Here is a 13,366-nt window from a genome sequence, read left to right on the forward strand (position 1 = left end):
GGGACCAAAGGAACAGCAATGGGAGCCAGAGGGTGGTCAGACCACACATCTCCCCAAAATTCCCCGATAAGATTTTTTACCACTGACTTGAGCAGCAACAGGCCGATAAAAGGACCAGAATTATTTAGGCTGGTACAAAAGGAGGTAACTAAGAATTATGAGATGAAATTAAGAAAGGGAAATTTTAGTTTGAATACCTAAAAAAACCTTCGTAACAAGGAGATCTATTAAGTTATGGCAGAGTCTCCACCAGGAAGTGGTGGGGAACTCCATTTCTCGGAATATTTATAACAAAACTGGACAAAATGCTCATCAATGCAATGTTGTCAAATCTTGCAACTTTATAGTGAGTCAAGTCCACAGTGGAGACAGCAGACCTTCTCTGAAGAGTTAAGAGAGGCTTTTAGCTACCTTGACTATATGTCTAGCACCATGTTTATTGGGGAAATTACCCATTATTGGCAGAGGGAGATGGGTTTAATCATGGTTTCTGGACCTGTACTGAAGAGTTTGGTATACTGTACACTTCTATTTCAACAGTGCTCAGCGTGGTTAAGCTGCACCTGCTTCTGGCACCTGTTGTCTATGATTGGTAAATTTCCTAGAGTACACAAAGCATACGTTCACCAGACGCTGTGTCAATATGCCAATCTCTCTCTCTCTGGCCACAGGCAGGCCTAGCACAAGCTTCTCTGATGCAGGAGGCTAATTCATCCCCAAAGGCAGCCTGTTTTCATTCTTGCTGGGTGTGCTTGCCTGAGGTATAAAGAAGCAGCAGGGTTTGGAGTTTAAACAGGAAATAAATGAAAACTAAAAATGAACCTGCTCCACAGTCAAACTGGGGATAAAAATAATGACACACTGCCCTCTGGCTCATGCACTGCTACCCAGAGACCCTACCCATAATCATCACCACAGACTGCTGGGATTAAGGGCAGATCTGTTATCAGCAGATCTGATTCTCCTGATCCTACCTAGTACAGTTAGTATTTGCAGACAAACTTAATACCTCTGTCACCTGTTAGAGGATCTGGAAGACATTGGAGAAAGTCAATGTCTGTAGAGCCTGGCCTATTTTCAGCAATAAATGGTAGTATTGTAGTCCCCAAAAACTAATTCAACACCAAGCTCTTACAATAATTTTTGGAGATGCTCACACAAAGATAATGGATACTGAATAGACAGTAGTAGTTCTGTATGGTGAGCAGGCTGTAGCCCACAGCTGGACCTGCCATTCATGCACAAGACACTGCAAAGAAAAGAGAAGTGTGCATATCACTGTTTAAAGTATGCAAGCTAGTGACTTAATATTGACAAAACGTAGTCTAGAGCAGCGTTTCTCAAATGCAGCCACAGCCTCCTGGGCTGGAGGAACTGGGGGTAAAGTAGAGGCCTGTCCCCGTCCCTGTTGCTCCTGGGTGCCTTGCCTTGGTGTTGGTTGCTGGGGCTGCCAGAAGGGGTTGGGCCCTGCCCCCTCTGGAGACACGCGGGGCACAATGCTGGAGAAGCAGGCAGACGGTGAGTCCCCAACCTTCCCAGGGACGGTGGGGCTCATGCTATGGAGTTCAGCCCTGGGGTAGCAGGCTCTGGCCGTGGTCCTTCGGGCTCCAGTCCCGGGCTCTGCCTGTACAGCAACAGGCTGCAGTGGCGGGGCTTCAGGCTCTAGCCCCCCCGATGCTGCCCCTAGTCCCCCATCCAGGGCTTAATTTGTCCCCAGGCTTGGCAGGGCTGAGTAAGTCTGCTGTGAAAAGTGATAATGGTATGTTTGTTAATATCACTTTTCACAGCAGACTTACTAGCTAGCAATAAATAAATTACAATGATTTGGATGTGTGTATGTGCATATTTATTTGTTCTTCCTAAAGCTAATTAAGTAAGTGTCAGAGCGGTAACCAGCAAGAGTTGGTGGCCGCACTCTGAGGCCACCAAAAAATTTGTCCTGAGAACGCCTGATCTAGAGGCAGTCCTATACTGCGCCTCTGCATTTTAGTGCATTGGAATTTATAGTGAAGCTTCACTCTGCTCTAATTGCCTCTATGTGCTAATCCCCTTGAAATGGAGCAATGATTGCACAAGTATTAATTGTTGCATTCCAAGGGGATTATCTCCTCCCCCTCTGCACATTTGCCAATACCCTGTAAGGAAAAGTATAAGGAGGAATTCCTGGCTTCTGCTCTTGCTTCAGATGCTCCCAACAGACAGTGAAGAGGAGTTTGTCTTACTACAGCTGGTCCCCTCGGGGAGTGAAAATATTGCTTTCCTAAGGCCTGCCACTCAGCTGCCAGTATCCCTTGCAGCTGCAGAGTGTAAACAGAAGCCCTGCCACATCTAAAGTGACAGGCTACTGTAGAATAGAAGAAAACAGACACCTGTATAACACAGGAGATAAACATGTCCGTGAATGTACATGTCCCATGGGAAATAAACAGGCATCTGTGTATTATACCAGAAAACTCCCATTCACTGCTTAGTTTCTTGTGATTTGCAGTCATCTGTTTCTGCTTTGTTTTTAAATGTTCAGCCTGATTAACGTGTTAGAAATATATCTAAAGACATTAGAAGAACATTAATGTGGGGCCCCTATGAACATGCACCAGTTCTCAGCCTGTTGAACAAGCACTATAGTGTCACTTTCAAGATGCCTGACATTGAAAAGCAGCAGCTGGTTCTAAAACCATCAACAATCTGTTCAGACCACAATTCTCTGGAGAATCTAATTGATTATGAGAGAATGTAATATGTAGGCAAATCACATTAACCTACAGAAAGGGAAATAAGCAATCCCACTGGTCATTAATGATTTGACCTGTTAATTCCACTTTGATTTCTGTTATAGCCTATTTTGCTGGCACAAGTTTCACAGGTTTACAGTCCCTTGGGCTAGATGTAGGAAAACTCCATAATTCTTTTCAAAGCACACACTCCCAATGTGTTGACTACAAATATGAACCAACTTCAGTACTTTATTCCCACATTTATATAGACCTCACTAGCTATTATGCATTAGTTTGGCTTATGATCTAAAGTCATGGTGAACACCTTGACACTACTGTGATCTGTGAGGCATTTCTCCATTTCAGGTTCTCTTCCTTGTTTCTCTCACTTTTTCTTTTCGGAGCTTTTCCACATAATTAGTTGCAGGGCTAAAACATTAAAATGAGTGGGTTTGTTTTTTTTTTTTAATCAAGGCACCAATTAGTAGTTGATTATGTAACTTGGTCTTGACTAAATGCCAAGAGGCATAAACCATATTGCACACTAAAATTGCCACTGAAGTTTTAATAGAATCATCTCTCTATTTCTTGTCTAAACAAAGGCTGCATTTTGGCCTACAGGTAGCTAGACTGTAGCACTGGATGAAGTGATCTTTAATGGGGATCATGGGCAAAGACCCAAACTTATACACTCCTCTATTGGGCTTTGTCAGCTTACCATGTTTTTGTGGTAGTCAGAACAGGTCCTATTAGTTAGACTTAAAAAATAATAATAAATCTTTCAGTTAGAGATGTTGAGCTGCTTTACAAGCATTAGTCTCACAAGGGGCCTGTGAGTTAGGTATTATCTACATTTTACAGACAGAGCATGTGAAGGACAGAGAGGTTAAGGTCACAAAGCAAGTCAGAGGCAGAACCACAAATGAAATCAAGCAGTCCTAACACAGCCTCTCTCAAATGCAACCACCATGGCTGCATGTGGCCAGCAGGGACTTTTCTTGCAGCCACAGCCTCCTGGGTTGGGGTAGGAGGGGCAAAGTAGCAGCCCCTCCCCCCCCCATTGTTCCTGGATGCCTTGCCTCTGTGTTAGTTGCTGGGGCCACCAGCAGGGGTTGGGCCTTGCCCCCCTTTGGAGACACCTGGGGCACAACACTGGAGGAGCAGGCACCCAGTGAGCTCTCTACATTCCCAGAGGGCAGTAGGGCTCAGACTCTGGGGTTCAGCCCTGGGCTAGAGGGGTGGCAGGCTTTGGCCATGGGGCTTCGGGCTCCAGTCCCGGGCTCTGCCTGTACAGCAACAGGCTGCAGTGGCGGGGCTTCAGGCTCTAGCCCCCCCGATGCTGCCCCTAGTCCCCCATCCAGGGCTTAATTTGTCCCCAGGCTTGGCAGGGCTGAGTAAGTCTGCTGTGAAAAATGATACTAGTATGTTTGTTAATATCACTTTTGACAACAGACTTACTAGCTAGCAATAAATAAATTACAATGATTTGGACGTGTAAATGTGCATATTTATTTGTTTTTCCTAAAGCTAATTAAGTGTTTTAGGAAAAAGTGAGAGAGCGGCAACCAGCAAGAGTTGGTGGCCGCACTCTAAGGCCACCAAAAAATTTATCCTGAGAACCCCTGTCCTAACATCTAGTTCCTTTCTACCCCCCAGGCAACATTTTTGAGGGACAACCTCCTCTCACTCAGCAGTTGCTTAAGAAGCTTCACTGGGAAGTTCCAGAGAGTCTCATCCATTCTACTTAAACTGGAAAGATTATATGCACAAGGCTGATAATGAGAGTTAGAATCTAGTGGGTAACTGGGGGGATGACTGGGGCTCTCTAAATGTAGGATTAGCAACAGGGAGAATTTTTAAAACAAACATTTTCAAATACATTACTTTTATTGGTTTGCAGGTTAATCATCATCACAGCAACTAGGCCCTTTGCGTTAAAAATTAAATAAACCAGCCTCCAATGACAGCGAATTATCACTTCTCTGGTCTCTTACTACCTACATGCCTTCATCCCATCAAAAACCCAAGTGATACCAACTACCTATTATACTGACCTGAAACAAGTTCTTGTTTTGGAGAAGCCTTTGGACCAACTCCAAGAGTTTAACCTTAGAAACTGATGAATTGAGCTTCTCAGCCATGATGGAACATAAAACAAGAAGTCGTCCAGTCTAACAAGGTCTCAGTAATATTTCAAGTGCTGAATGGTCTATCTCCTTGAATACTGTTCCTCTGTGTAACAGCCTGCACAGCTAAAGCCTGGAACCATGGGAGTTCTGGGTGCTGACTCCTCCACATCACCACAGGAGGCGTAGGCTAGGCTCCCACGGGAGGACCATGCGAGGCTGGGCCCAGCAGGAAGTACTGCCTAGCAGGACCTGAGTGGCAGCTCCTTGCAGCCCACTGATTGGCTGGGACTGGGACTTAAGCCAGAAGCTATGCCAGAGAGTTGTTTGAGCAACAATACAGACTGCCTGCGATTTCAGAGAGAGATCCCAGACTCTGGTTTCTGACCTGCCGGACTCTTGGTTTATTCCCAGGCCTATCTCAGGCTCTGACCTCCAGTAACCAGATGCTTCGTGCCTACTGACAACTGATTACTGGTTTGCTCTCTGGCCTGTCTTGGACTCTGACTTTCTGGTACCTGATTCAGCCTGACTTCTGACTCCTGCTCTGATTGACCACAAGCCGCTCATAACACTCTAGACTACTTGTTCAAATCTGGTCCAGATACACAGCAAACAAAAAGGTTAATTATCCAGTGGCTATTTGACCATTAGGAAAAGAGATTTACATATCTCAGTCCATTTGCTAGTGGACAAGTGTCCACATGACAAAACCACCACGACAGTCAGCAGCGTTTGTCTCCATTCAGCAGAAGTGCTAAGGACTGAATGAACAAGGAAACCTGTCAACCACTGGCGGTGGTTTCTCCTGGAGAAAGTTGAGACAGGTGTGGGAAAATCTGTGATGCCACCACCTCTTGCTAGACAAGTGTGAATTTAAAACTTTTAATTTTCAGGGCTGCTAATCCAGCACCTTTCACAACATAAATTAACGACAAAAACAAAAGAATGAGTTTTTTATTAGATAGCTGTAATAGAATGCCTTTTTTTGGTGGACAAGAGCATACAGAATTTGAAGTGTTAGAGAAGTGAACTCTACGTATTCGACCCCCAGACCCAGCATTCTTCTAAGCTGGATTTATAACAGGTCAAAATCAATCTATTTTAGGTAATAGTTTGAAAATGTATCAACCCAAGAAACTAAAGTCTATGGCACCCTCTTGTGGCCAACAGTGACAATTTACTAGAGTTTGGTACTTCCCACTTTTGTTACTGGACAGGAAACACCAATGTTGTAAACAGCTCCAATGAGTATGTTTTGCTGGGTAGATAGTCTCTAGGGAGGGAAGCATGACTCTAAAACATGACAATTAACTAGATGACTAAAGAAAGACTCAGCTAGGATTTATTTATTGTTTTGGGCAATAGACTGACGATATTATGTATAGCAGTTTAAGATCAAAGGTACAGCATTGCCTCAAACACCATAACTTAAACTGCAAAACTAACACGGTTATTCTGTTCTGTTTCTGTTTTGACATGTTTACCCCATACTCTTCAGTTCTTAGATCCTCAAATGAAAGGTGCTGTCAAGCATTTTGCAAACAGTTAAAACATCACATCTGTGAGCTACATAAATAGGACCTCATCTTACAGATCGGAAAACAAAAGTAGCAGTGAAGTCTCGCCCCCACATGGATTCCCCTTTTGATCTGGGGCCCCTCTGCCCCAGACCCTCTTCTTTCTAGGGCCCTGGTCCTCACCACTCTCTCCTTTGGGGCAGTTTTCGACCCAGCCCGATCCTCCAGTCTCCCCCTCTTTCTCTGGGGGCAAGGCCATCTTACCTGGCCCCCCTTGTGGCACAGGAAACACATCCAGTGCCTTCCTTTGGCCACATCAGGGCTAGCCTGGGCCCTATGAGTTCCATAGGGGCACTCCCTCTTCCTGTGCCCAGGCTCCCCATAGGCCCAACAAGTTTGGAGCCCCCCTGTTGACCTCACAGAGGTTGTGTTTTCTGGGTGGGGCCTCCTTGCTCCATCCCAGTAGGGGCACTCACATCTGTAGTGTCCCGGTCGCCCACAGGCGAAACAGTTTTTAGGCCTGGCACCAGCCTCCAGCCCCAGGCCCCTAATGAGGTCCACGTGCCCTCCACCACAGCAGCTGAAGCAGTCTTGCTTGCTGCTCAGCAAGCCAGGCCACACAGGCTCTCCACACAGGCTCCATTAGAGCAAGCCCGTCTTTGACAGGGCAGATCCCCCATTCCTTCTGGCAAATAAGATACATCCACAGCTACATGGCAAGAACTGGGAGGGGGGAGAAGAGTGGAAAAAGTTAATAAATCCTGTGAAATAACTAAACCAAATAGTCCATCCTTTTTCTCCACCCTTTGTCGCTCAAGTCTCTGATCCAGGCAATAGTCCGACACAAAGGACAGAGCAAGGACTGTCAGGGGTGGACCGCCTATGCCCACGTGTTCTCCATCACTTTGTATTGAAGCGAGACTCACCAGTGCAGCGCCTTTTGCTGGTCATCTTGGGAATTAGCTCTTTCCAGCCTTCGGAGCACCCTCTGCAGGCCGGTGTCTCACCTGCCGCTGGCATTCATGTCCCTCCCGGACTCCCGTGTCCTTTACCCTGGGGTTCTGCCCCAGCAGTACCCCCACACTCTGGGTCTCCCCTCCCTGGGGAACCCCCAACCCTCTAAACCCACCTTGCCTCAGTGGCTCCTGCCAGTCATCTAACCCCCGCTCACTGGGGCAGACTGCAGTGTAATGGCCACTTATCATTGGTAAGGAGTTGGGACCAGCTGCCTCTGCTTATCCCCAGGCTGCCCCTCTGCAGCCCCAGTACCTTCGTGGGCCTTTACCAAGGCCTGCAGCCAGGGGGTTTACCAGGCTAGAGCTCCCCAGCTCCCTTTGCCCTTCCCCAGCCCTGCTCTGCTCTGCTCTGCTCAAGGTACCTCGCTATCAGGCAGCTAGCCCTTCCCACTCCAGGGCTAGAGTGAGACTCCAGCTTCTGGCCCACAGCCCTCTTATAAGGGCCAGCCCTGATTAAGCCAGCACACCTGTGGTCAGCTACATAGCCAGCTTCCTCTAGCTGGTCTTAATCCCTTTTCCCAGCTGTAGCCCTCTCCAGGGCTGCTTTTACTATTGGCTCTCCCAGGGCTGTTTTAACCCCTTCAGGGCCAGAGCAGGGTGACCACCCCACTACATATCCCTTAGCAAAGGAAGTCAGATGTTTTACTGGATTAGCACTGATAGTACTACTTTCAGGGGGAAAAAAATTTTATACTAGCTTGGATTCCAGCCGCCTGTGCCATCTTAACAGTGACCTGGTGAAAGCTTTTTAACCCAAATATTCTACAAGTCCTGTAGCCACACTAGCACCTTAAGCTAGGATCTCTTAAGTTCAGCTGGGGGGTTCCCATCTGGTTTCTATCTTATGTTCCTAAAAGGCTGCAGCCAGTCACCTGCAGGGGTTAAGAAAGCTTTTTCCATTATTCCTCTTTCCCATCTGTCCTGCTCCCAATGTACTGCGGGAGGAGGAGGAGGGTTGATCATCTTCTGGAGCAGAGACTGGGGATGGGACATTGGATGAAGTAAGCCAGGGCTTCTAAGGTGGCACCAAGCATTCTCTCTCTCTCTCTTCAGGTGCTTCTCTGGCTTGTTCGTTCTTCCTCACATGTTCAAGGTCTAACTGATCACCATATGGGTGAGGTCAGGAAGGAATTTCCACCAAGGTCAGACTGGCAGCAACCTTGGGGTTTTTTCCTTTCCTCTATAGCATGTGGGTATGGGTTATTTCGTAGGATTCCCTGCCACTGCAGGAGCCTTGGTACCTATTCTCTGCCTGTAGCATATAATAGTTTAGTCTCCTGTTACCTGTAATACTTCAGTCTAATTTTGGTAATTTCGTTTAGTGTGCAGGTGCTGTTAATGGCTCGTGAGATACAAGTCACACTAGATGATCTGGTGTTCCCTTCTGGTCTTAAATTCTATTACTAGTCCTGAAGATCCAGGCCCCTAGAAGCTCAGAGGCCTACATTGGGCACCTTTGGTAGGAAGAATGCATATGTGGCCAGATCCTTCTGGTTGTCATATCACTCTTTCCAGAAGAAGCATTCATCCTAGTATTCTGCCCCAAGTGCTAATGTAGGCCAAAATTCCATTACTTATCAAAATTCCATTACTATAGACTCTACTGGAAAAAAATATTCCAATTTATCCTAAATAATTGTGTAATATTACTGGAAGGTAGTAACAAGTGGTTCCACCCCAACCCACAGAACAGCAAAGGAATCTGTGCAAGGAGAAAAGACTAATATAAGGAGACTGTCATGCTAGGCAGGGGCAAAGGAGAGAGTATAACTGCTTACAGACCTTAATAGAGAACACTCAGAAGGATAGTCACATTTAAGGTTTAAAGAGAAAGTCAGTGACCCATTTCAGTGATCAACTAAAATGACAGTAAGAACAACCCCAGTGATCCCTTACATGGAAAAATGTAGTCTTAAAAAACCATTTAGGGGGTCAGAACTACACAAAACACTGAGAGGGTTAATATACAAGAGGAGGAAGATTAATACACTTTGATCACTACTAGTAAAATACAGAGCAATGGGTTTAAGTGAAAAACAAAGTCATGAAAACAAGAAAATGTCAGCAACAAGGACAATCAGTGGAATAGGTTTAGATGTGGTAAAATATGGAAAGAGGAATGGGCAAATCAGACTTGTTGCCTATTAGGTCTAGTGTTGACCCAAAGAGTCCTTCCTTTCCCCAGTATAACATCTCTAGGTCTTGGTTTATGTGAATGAAACCTTCTCCCCACCCCCAGAAAAGATCAGATCGCTCTCTAGACTACCACAAAGTGACAGCATTAATGTAGGGAAGGAATAAAGAAGATGGAGGCATAAAGCCAGATAGATTAGAGCAAGCCAGGCTTTGACAGAGCAGATCCCCCATTCCTTCTGGCAATCCACAGCTACATGGCAAGAACGGGGGGGGGGGGGGGGAGGAGGAGGAGGAAGAGTGGAAAAAATTAGTAAATCCTGTGAAATAACTAAACCAAACACCATTCACCATAAAAATAGATTTTAATTGTTACGGATGCCCAGCACCAGAGGTTGTTCACACAGAATAAAATATATTGAGTCATAAGTCACTCTCCTGAAGCACAAGAAGAGCATCCAAGGACTTCCATTAGAATGGATGCAACGAGTCCTTCTGACAATTTAGAGTCACTTAAGAGCTCTCCAATTTTTTAAAAATATATATTTAAACATAAAATTATTTGCTCGTTCTGCATCTAGATTCAGCATTATCTATCCAACACGAGTCATTTCCAAATTGCAAGCTTCCTCAGTTCCCAATTAGTTTACCAAAAGTGTTTCAAAATGTAGTAAACTTGGCTAGATTTTCCCTTTACATAGAAGGGAAGGGAGTAGTTTACCTACAGCAGACTGATAATTTATCAGAGATAATCAAAGTGATTTACAAATCTTCCAACACTTTATAAGGTAAATAGTAATACAGCCACACTATAGAGAAGAGGAGAGGTTACACAATTTAGCTATGGACACTGTTCTATTTCTGTGCCTGCTACTGATTCACTAAGGCATCCTGATTCTCAAGTCCCTTGCTCTAGCCACCAGACAATACTTCCTCATTATGAGTTCAATTTAAATTAATCTGCTGAGGTGGTCCTTTCTGACACTTCCTGTGAACTTAGCACTTGGGAGATCAGCTAGGTCATAAATAGAGGCTTAATTCTGTAATTCAATCCTGCTTGACGGAGGGACACTTTTAAAGAGCAAGGAACTAAGTTTTTCATAAGTGTTTTCATTAGCTAATGTGAACTAAGACCACTTCAAAGGATGAAACAGCTATATTACATTTCATAAGCCTCTCCCCCACTTTTGGGTTACTCACTGAAAAGTTCCTTATATGCTTAAAAATACCTGCCTCCCAAACCAGTTCTATTGTTAGGAGAAAAAGTTGTTCAACTATCAATTTATTAGATTTATAAAGTAAAAGACTTTTCTTCATGGATTCAGAAGTTAGATGCTACTAGTAAATAATGGACCCCTTTTTCACAGTGCCTACACTAAACTCACAAGCCAAATGTTATGTAGGGGACAAGTGAATGAGGGCTTGTCTACATTACCCAGAGGATCAATGGGCAGCGATCAGTCCAGCAGGGGTCGATTTATCGCATCTAGTCTGGATGCGATAAATCAAGCGCTCTCCCATCGACTCCGGTACTCCACCGGAGAGAGAGGTGCAGGCAGAGTCGACAGGGGAGCGTCAGCTGTCGACTCACCGCAGTGAAGTCATAATGATGAGAGCTATACAAGTACCTAAACAGAAAGTGTTTCAGACGGCAGCTGTACTCATCAATAATGTGCAATTGAGGTTCCTGGAGCCTTCAGGTCCACAGCAATTCACTCTCCATCTTGATGTGATTAGTTCATTCCATATTCTAGATAATGTCAGCCCTGGGCCACACTGCAGAACGTAGCTAGTTACAGTTTACTCTGCCCCAAAGACTATGACCCAGAACATAACTGATATTTTAAGAAGTTCTCTCTTTCTAGAGAACCCACAAACAGTAATGATTTAATTAAGGCACAGAAATGTGTACAACTGAGTTAATACTCAAGTAGTTTTAGATAAACTTAGCCCTTTTCTGCATGCAGACAATCCAGAACAAATCATAACCCGAGTTATTAGTAAAGCTGCAAGTCTGTCACAGGGGTCACAGATTCTGTGGATGACATCCACAGCTGCAGCGGCCAGTGCGACTGACCCCAGGGCCGTCTGAGCAGCGGCACCCTACAAACAGCTAAGAATTACTCAGGGGAATTTATAGCAAAAGTCATGGACAAGTCAGGGCCCTGAATTTTTGTTTATTGCCTGTGACCTGTCTTTGAGTTTTACTAAAAACACCCATGACCAAATCTTAGCCTTATTTATTAGACATAATTGTTTAAAACCATACAGATTGATATTTGCAAAACTGTTTGTACTCAGACATATGATTTAAACTGTGCTGATTAGTTGTGATTAACATCAGTAGCACAGCTAGGAACAGAAATTTGACTGGGCCCCAATTTATGGAGATGGGCAATGATGAGAGAGCTTGGCTGGGCTTCACACGGCAGAAGCAGCAGCCTGTTTCTCTGTTCTGTAGCTGACGCCACTTGGTGCCGATCCCTGATGCCACTGGTTGCACAGCACTCCACCCTCCCCAATCCCTGGGGGGGAAAATGTGTCTTTACATGACCATGCAGGGCAGCTGTGTTCCACCTACTAGTAGGCCCCCTCCCTCCCTGTTGGGGGAGGCAGTTACTATCCAATCCAGAAAAGTTAAGGAGAAGAGGGAAGAACAGAGGCTTTCCATTTCCTTCTCCATTCCCTAGAACAGGGGAGGGAGGGGATTCACATGGGCTCAGATTTGCGTAGACTTGAGTGTGGCCTACCCATGGCTATGCCCTGATTAACATTTTCCTCAACAGGCATACTCACATGAGATTTGGAAATTCACTTGTGTGATCATCATTATTGCCAGTACAAGCTCAATCACACAAATGTTTGTGAGATGTGAATATGAACAGGTGGGAGTATACCCAAAGCAAGCTCATTAAAAATTGAGCACATCTGTGATTTTTTTTTTTGCCATATTAACTGAGCTCTAGGAGCGAATGAGAAGCAGAAAGCATGGCGAAAGGCCAGGAAGTTAGTTTGTATGTCGATAATATCCAGGATTTTCTTCTACCTACAAGAAGGTAAAAATAAGAAGAGTTATTAAGTAGAATCTATAGGTAAAAAAAGTTCAAGAAAAATTTTGGAACTTCATTCTGCAGCCTTCTGTCCCATTGAACAAAGGTTATGTAGCAGGACTTGTAGACACCCAATACTGTGATAAGAGACTTTAGGCGTTGTGTATGACTCTTGAGTATTCTGCCTCAGAATAATCCAGCAGCCAGTACAATGATCTATCAAACAATAAGAACCACATCCTAGCATAAGTGCATTTGAGTGTTCTCACAATTCTTAACCATTACACCAAACAAGATATCTTTCCATCCTGCACTTAATAAAAAGAGACAGCACTGTCTCTCAGTGCTCCTTCCAAAGGAGCCTTCCCCCTGGAAATTATGTTTAAGTTAGAGGTACAATTACAGCTGTCCATAATGATCCTTCTTAAAAAGGAAAGTGTCCCAAACTTTTGTATTTCACAACTTTTAGTAGATACTCCTCTGGCTAAGATTACAAGTGGGTAGAATTCCTGCTCACATACCAAAAAGTGCATACAGAAAGGTGAAAGGAAGGAAACTATTGAAGGGAAAGCTTTGTCTCTCAGGGATTGATCAACAGGAATATTCACATTATAGCAATTTCTTTACGCTAGGGACAAACATCCACTTAATAAATCACTTGGGGGAAAGACATCAATAAGAAAAGAAAAAAAAAAAAACCACCCAAGACCACAGTTCATATCTGCTGTCTCTGATGGGGCTGTTCTAAGACTAAGTTTGCAGTTTTCCGTATGAGATGGACAAGTATATGACAAACTTAAGGACTTA

General features: G+C 44.6%; 1 protein-coding gene across 1 annotated transcript in view; it reads right to left on the bottom strand.

Annotated features, from left to right (window-relative positions):
- Positions 1-4,816, bottom strand: part of CD247 (CD247 molecule) — a 91,342-nt gene extending 86,526 nt beyond the window's left edge. Inside the window, exon 1 of the mRNA XM_084614595.1 lies at positions 4,769-4,816. The gene's annotated coding sequence lies outside the window, so the exon portion shown is untranslated. The remainder of the gene's footprint in view (positions 1-4,768) is intronic.
- Between the last annotated feature and the right edge of the window lie 8,550 nt (positions 4,817-13,366).

This window comes from Lepidochelys olivacea, assembly GCF_965140295.1.
Source record: "Lepidochelys olivacea isolate rLepOli2 genome assembly, chromosome: 1".
Taxonomy (NCBI): Eukaryota; Metazoa; Chordata; order Testudines; family Cheloniidae; genus Lepidochelys; species Lepidochelys olivacea.